At 42.2% G+C, this 6322-nt stretch overlaps 1 long non-coding RNA gene across 1 annotated transcript; it reads right to left on the bottom strand.

The window, feature by feature from the left end:
* Nucleotides 1-678: 678 nt before the first annotated feature.
* On the bottom strand, nucleotides 679-5483 carry LOC143661896 (uncharacterized). Its single transcript, XR_013164922.1, has 4 exons — nucleotides 5377-5483; nucleotides 4140-4210; nucleotides 3120-3192; nucleotides 679-812 (listed from the first exon to the last, which is right to left on the bottom strand). It is a non-coding gene; the product is annotated as an uncharacterized LOC143661896 (long non-coding RNA).
* Between the last annotated feature and the right edge of the window lie 839 nt (nucleotides 5484-6322).

Raw genomic sequence — 6322 nt, 5'->3', positions numbered from 1 at the left:
AAGGCCTTTTGTGCAAATGTTCTTGGGAAATAGGGTGGAGGTGTTGAGTGTAGTTTGAGACAGACCAGCAACTGAACTTAAGATCTACTTCCATTATTTAAAAGCTGCAAGATGGTGGACAATTTCTTAACCTCTCAGAAGCCCCGTTTCCCCAGCCGTGTGGATGTTAGTCCTTCCCTCTGAGTGTGGCTATGACCTTGAAAGAGGTATTGGAGAAGCACATTCAACACAGCGCCGGCCACACATGCCCCTTCCCTGATGGTGAAGGGATTTCTTTTAATACCTGGTCATGTTCTTTTTGAAGGCAATGACCAGGAAATTCCCTGAACTTACCTATCCTTATTAAAAACTATTGTTTTGGAGAAATCGCTCAACTTTCTATGGATGACAGAGTCTCCTCTTTCTCATCTCTGAATTCCTCTCCGGCAAGTTCAGCATTTCGGAAATACAGTTTTATGATGATGTTATTCTAGTTGCTTCACACTCTTAGGCTTATAGATGCACCCTTTGTGACGTTATCACCACTTGCAAGAAGTCAGTCAGCAATTTTGGGAGCATCTTACCCTACTTAAAGGGAAGTAGCTGTGTTTCCTGAAATAGATGGTTGTCAGTCAAGATAGAACTGTTCCCTGCACGCAGCTGGTCAGAGAAGTCGTCAAGGGTGACGTATTGGTGGTCCTCCTACCTCTGTCCATCTGAGAGCAGAATAGGTACAAAGACCTCCGAGACGTGCCCAGGAATCAACTCAGTTAATAGGTTCTGAATCATGGAGATGCTGCATTGGAAATTCTTGCAGCTCTTCCCATCAAGGCCTAGGGAATGCAAAAGAAAGGACGTTCTTTCAGTCCTGGGGACTTGGCCTTTGAAACTCTGTGAAACACTGCTTGGAGATGACCATGTAAGGAAATTGGCCCAAGTTCCTAGAGGCTGACACCATGGGGAGGAGAAATCGAGGCAATAGTTTGCACTGATTACCAATCATGTGAATGAGCTGGGAGATTCTGGCCAAGCTGATGGGTGAACGCTGGGTGAAACCAGTGGAGCAATCACCCAGCCACCCATGGTACTTGAGAAAATAATGTCATTGGTGCTTTAAACCATGAAGTTTTGGGGTGGTTTGTTACACAGAAATGTGCCCCTACTGGGGCATGTTGTCTAATGTTTCTCTAATGATTAGAGTGAGGTTGTTTTTTTTTAAAATTTTTTATTAATTAAAAAAAAAATACGAGAAAGAAACACAAACATTCCCAACACATGCACTCAGCAGTTCACAATATCATCACACAGTTGCATATTCATCATCATGATCATTTCCCAGAACATTTGCATCAATTCAGAAAAAGAAATAAAAAGACAACAGAAAAATAAAACAAAAACAGAAAAAAAATTTTACATACCATACCCCTTACCCCTCCCTTTCACTGATCACTAGCATTTCAATCTAAATTTATTTTAATATTTGTTCTCCCTATTATTTATTTTTATTCCATATGTTCTACTCCTTTGTTGACAAGGTAGATAAAAGGAGCATCAGACACAAGGTTTTCACAATCACACAGTCACATTGTGAAAGCTGTATCATTCTACAATCATCTTTTTCAGGCAGTTCCCTCCAGCCTCCATTACACCTTGGTTAACAAGGTGATATCTACTTAATGTGTAAGAATAACCTCCAGGATAACCTCTCAACTCTGGAATCTCTCAGCCATTGAAACTTTGTCTCATTTCACTCTTCCCCCTTTTGGTCAAGAAGGTTTTCTCAATCCCTTGATGCTGGGTCTCAGCTCATTCTAAGATTTCTGTCCCACATTGCCAGGAAGATCCACACCCCTGGGAGTCATGTCCCATGTAGACAGGGGGAGGGTGGTGAGTTTGCTTGTTGTATTGGCTGGAGAGAGAAGCCACATCTGAGCAACAAAAGAGATTCTCTTGGGGTTTGACTCTTAGGCCTAATTTTAAGTAGGCTTGGAGGTTATTGTATTTTGGGAGAAAGATCACAGAGGTAAAGTTCCATTGTCATCACATCACATCAAGGATGCATACTACCAATATGACTCATTGCTGATATTGACCCTGATCATCTGGCTGCAATGTTGTCGTGTTCCTGCCCCCACTCCCTTCCATACCTACTCTCTGAAAGGGAGTCACAATGCACAGTCCACAACTTAAGGAGTGGGGAGTTATGTTCCACTTCCTTGAGAACAAGATAACCATAAAAATTATTTGGAATTCTTCTGCACTGAAGATTTGTCTCTTCTCTCCCATTTATTCATTTATTCACTTTTTAAATAATAGTATGGACTCACAGATATTTATTTTATACTGTGGGTTACAATTCAATACCGCTTTATTTTGTTGCTCAGATTGCCCCATTTTTTTTGGCTCTTTCAGTTGACACTCATGTCCTTTTGAGATATACACATCAGTGTAGAGTTTTTTGCTTGGTTTTTTGAGCATTCCATATCATTCTGACACTATGAGATGCTCCAGGCTTGTCTTGTTTATTTACTGCCCTGGTCCTAGAATGAACTATTTCTCTAAGGAATCCTGGTTCCTTTTATTGGAAAATGGTATTAGAAACTGAGATCTGGGTGCCAAGTGTACTTATTGCTACTGGGTCTGTGTTTACTTTCCATAAAAAAAAAATACCCTACATATATTTGTGCCTTGAGATATTAGCTCATAGTAGTAATGCACATAGTTATCATGCATGTTATATTCTATAAATAAATAATTGGGGAATATATATACCATCTTTTTTAACCCATGAGTAATGAAAAAGTGCTTGGCGATGACTAATGTAGAACACTGTTATTAGTAGGATTCACCTCTAACACATCTTAGTCTCTGTGATTCCCCCTTATTAGTTCATGTTCCTGAGAGAGAGAAAATCTATTGCTTTGGTGTTTGTGCCTGCATATCAATCAAAGGCCATAAGACATGGCTTCTACAGGCCCACCCCTTTGAGTAGGGGCAGTCCCAAGAGGGAATTGCTGTACTGAACTGAGCAGCCTCCCCGAGAGATGTCCACCAGAGAAGGACATGAGGGAAATAGTGGATAGGGGGAAAGGGGCGAATGGGAGCAAGGGATACTGGGCAGGTGGCACTGAGTAACTCACCTCAAAAGTGCAGACTCTCTGATTCCTCCTTGGCTGTGAACCTGGTTCTACCATCACCTTGGGCAGCCATTTCCTGTTTTTTGGGGGGATTTTTTGCCAGAGACAACAAGTAAGAGAATAGGGATAGATCAGTGCCTCTGTAGTATAAGAACAAGAAAGAAAACTTTAAACACCCAAAGCATTCTCTGGTGCTGGAAAGAGTAACTCGTACAAATATCAACATTACAGACACATCAAGAGGGCTGAGGGGATGAATCCATTTAGCTCTGGACCCAACCCCGAGTCCTCTTAATGAGCTTTGTATATGATCTCATTCATCCTCAAAGCAGTCAGATTTCATAGTTGGAGACAGGTAAGTGCTGGGCTTGTTTCTCCTCTTAAAAATTATATGGAAAAATGAACTGCTCTAAGCTGGAGAATAACATTGAAGAAAATGTTTTCAGAAACACCGCTGCAACTGCAGGTTGCAAATAGGACAAAATACAGACGATGACTGTGCAGCACTTGATCCTGGTTTTCAGGTCAGCTGTGGCCATATTGGGAGAATGGCAGTGGCCGTCTGGGAGGCAGCAATATAAATTAATGGTTTGGGTGGGAGAGGGCCAGAAGATTTTGTTCTTGGTGGGACAGGACTGGGTTGCTTGGACAGCCCAGGATAGGCCTGGAGTGGGGGGGAGCTATTCTTTTTACACTTCATAAAGAGAAGAAGCAGCATTACTTATAATGCCTGGAAAGTGTGAAACGCCACAACCTGAAGACCTCACCTGAGGTCTGCAAAGATTTGTTAATGAGTACTTGACCATCTAGACCCTAAAATTGGAGTTGCCAGATGGGAGCTAGAACCTGCCGTCCACTGCTTCCTCTCATTTCTGTTGCCTGACTAAAAAGCCTGGGGTCTCCCAGGCTTACTTGTTCTTAGCAGCTGGAATTCCAGCTGAGAAGACTCCCTGAGGCAGCTGCCTCAGCCCCCAGCCCTCGCTTTTCCTCATCTGGTGTCGTCCTCATAGAACGTTCACTCACCACAGCCTGGCCAGGGAAACAAATGCGTTTCTGTCAGGGAATCCACAAAACTTCAGTTTGGGGTTAAAAGCCTAGAAAAATCATAGTATCAGTTCTCAGAGTTTGCAGCTCTAATGTTACCCAAGTCAAATCACGGCTGATTAAAACCAGCCCTGTTAATAAACCACAGGCTTTATTTCCCCTCTAATGTCTATAACCACTTTCTTCAACCCCTATTAAAAGGCAAAACCCAAAGCAAAACACAGCTTTGGAGTCCAAGTGTAGCTTATTCCCCAAAGAGGGGAAAAAGTGAGAAAGAAATGGTTCTCTTTTTTTTTTTCCCTCACCTTTCCCCCACTTTGTGGAGTCAAAACTTTGTAATAACTAAAGGGAGACAGGAGTGAGAGGCAGGCAGATATTATCTGTGGTCATCAGCAATAGATCAGCTGAAAACAGTCCTCCTTCTCCTCCTTAACATATGCATTTGCCAGCAATTCCCTGCATCTGACTCATATCCTTATGACTTCCTCCTCTTGCTTTCCCCTTTAGGGACTGATCTTTCCTTCCATCTAAGCCAAAAAGAATTTCTCTGGATTAAGAAGACTGGTGAAAGCGTTTTTAATATTGAGTTCAGGTTGGCAAGCTCTGTCAAATCAACTTTTCCCATTGCCTGCTTCATGTCCCTAACTCCCCACGCCAGCCCCACTCCTCCTTGCCGATAGTGTTTCTCCTTCATTTGCTCTACAGAAGCCAGTAAGGTCCTTCTTGGGATGGGTTCCCTTGGCAACTTCCCTAGGGCCGCCTGCTCTTGGCAGCTTTCACTGCGCTGGTCCCAGAAGCAGGATGGAACATCTTTCCAAACATCCTTGGAAAAGTGCGTGTGTGTGTGTGTGTGTGTGTGTGTGTGTGTGTGTGTGTGTGTGTGTGTTGGGAGCGGCGGGGGAGGGCCTTTATGATATCCCTCATGTTGACTCCGTGTATCTTTCAAGTAAAAACTGGTTTGACAACGCACTGAACAGCTCAGAGGGGAACATGTTTTGAGCCTGGAGGGCAAAGTTTTGACAGTTCATACCAGGGAAAACTGGAGCCCTTCCCCAGCCACCCCACCCTTGAGTAATAAGGAGGTGGAAACGAGGGGAGACCAGGTCTTCCCAGGGCAAGAAGATAATGGTCTTTGTTCTTTGTTCTTCTCACATTTGCATCACTGTTACAACACTACTTTCCCTTGCTCCTCAAGTTATAGCTTTGCCAACTTCACCTTGAATTCCAGGAACCTTGAAATTACCATGTATGAACAGGCCTTTGCTGGAATAATCTCACCAGGAACTGCTCAAATCCAGTTAAGTTAACTGGTTCCTGGGAGAGGATGGGTCTATTGAAAAAAAGAAAGAAAGAAAGAAAAATCAGTGCTGATTGGCCTGCTTTGCTACTCTTCTAAGTTTGGGTTCTGAGATCTGAATACTCCAGCTAGTAATTGTTTCACTTGTCACAGCAAAAGCACCTTCAGATTTCTAGGCAAAGCTTCATTTTGAAACAGTAGAAACCATCTGCTACCAAATACCTCGCTCTGTGACATTTTTCCACCCCCCTCTGGATGAAAGCAGTATATTTAACAGCATATATATATATAACAGCATATATATATAACAGCATATATATATATATATATAAACAGATTGGCGTGTGCGTATGTGTGTATTTTATGACCGCTCTAGACTGTTCTTTGTAAGGGAGGAGGATAAATGTCATTGCCAGGTACGATGCCCAGAAGAAACTGGCTGACACAGAACTACCAATCAATGCAATGGATCACGTGAGGAATCCTTTTCTCTAGAAGAGTACATTTTAACATATGGGTCCTCCACTTTTTTCAGTGGGGGTGCTCTAACAATGTCAGTATTTATGACATTAAGGGTAGCTAGTACTTTCATTTTAAACATGATATTTTTAGAAAGAAGAACAATTGAAATATAATTTCATTGGTGTCTCTCCAGAGCACTGGAAAACTAATGTCCTTTGTGCCAGGAACTTTCTCATAAACTACAGTGTTTAATATTGACAGTAGTCCTGTGAAGGAGTTATTTTAACTCAAAGAGTCTTGTCCACTTGCCCAAGAAAATCATCATTTTCATTTTCATCAAATCTACTCTTTCTTTAGCACCAACAAAATAGGAACTGTTTGAGGTACTTTGCAAGCATAATTT

The sequence above is a fragment of the Tamandua tetradactyla genome, chromosome 2 (assembly GCF_023851605.1).
Source record: "Tamandua tetradactyla isolate mTamTet1 chromosome 2, mTamTet1.pri, whole genome shotgun sequence".
Lineage (NCBI taxonomy): Eukaryota > Metazoa > Chordata > Mammalia > Pilosa > Myrmecophagidae > Tamandua > Tamandua tetradactyla.
Note: the sequence above shows the minus strand (reverse complement) of the source record. Positions and strands in the feature narration are given on the sequence as shown.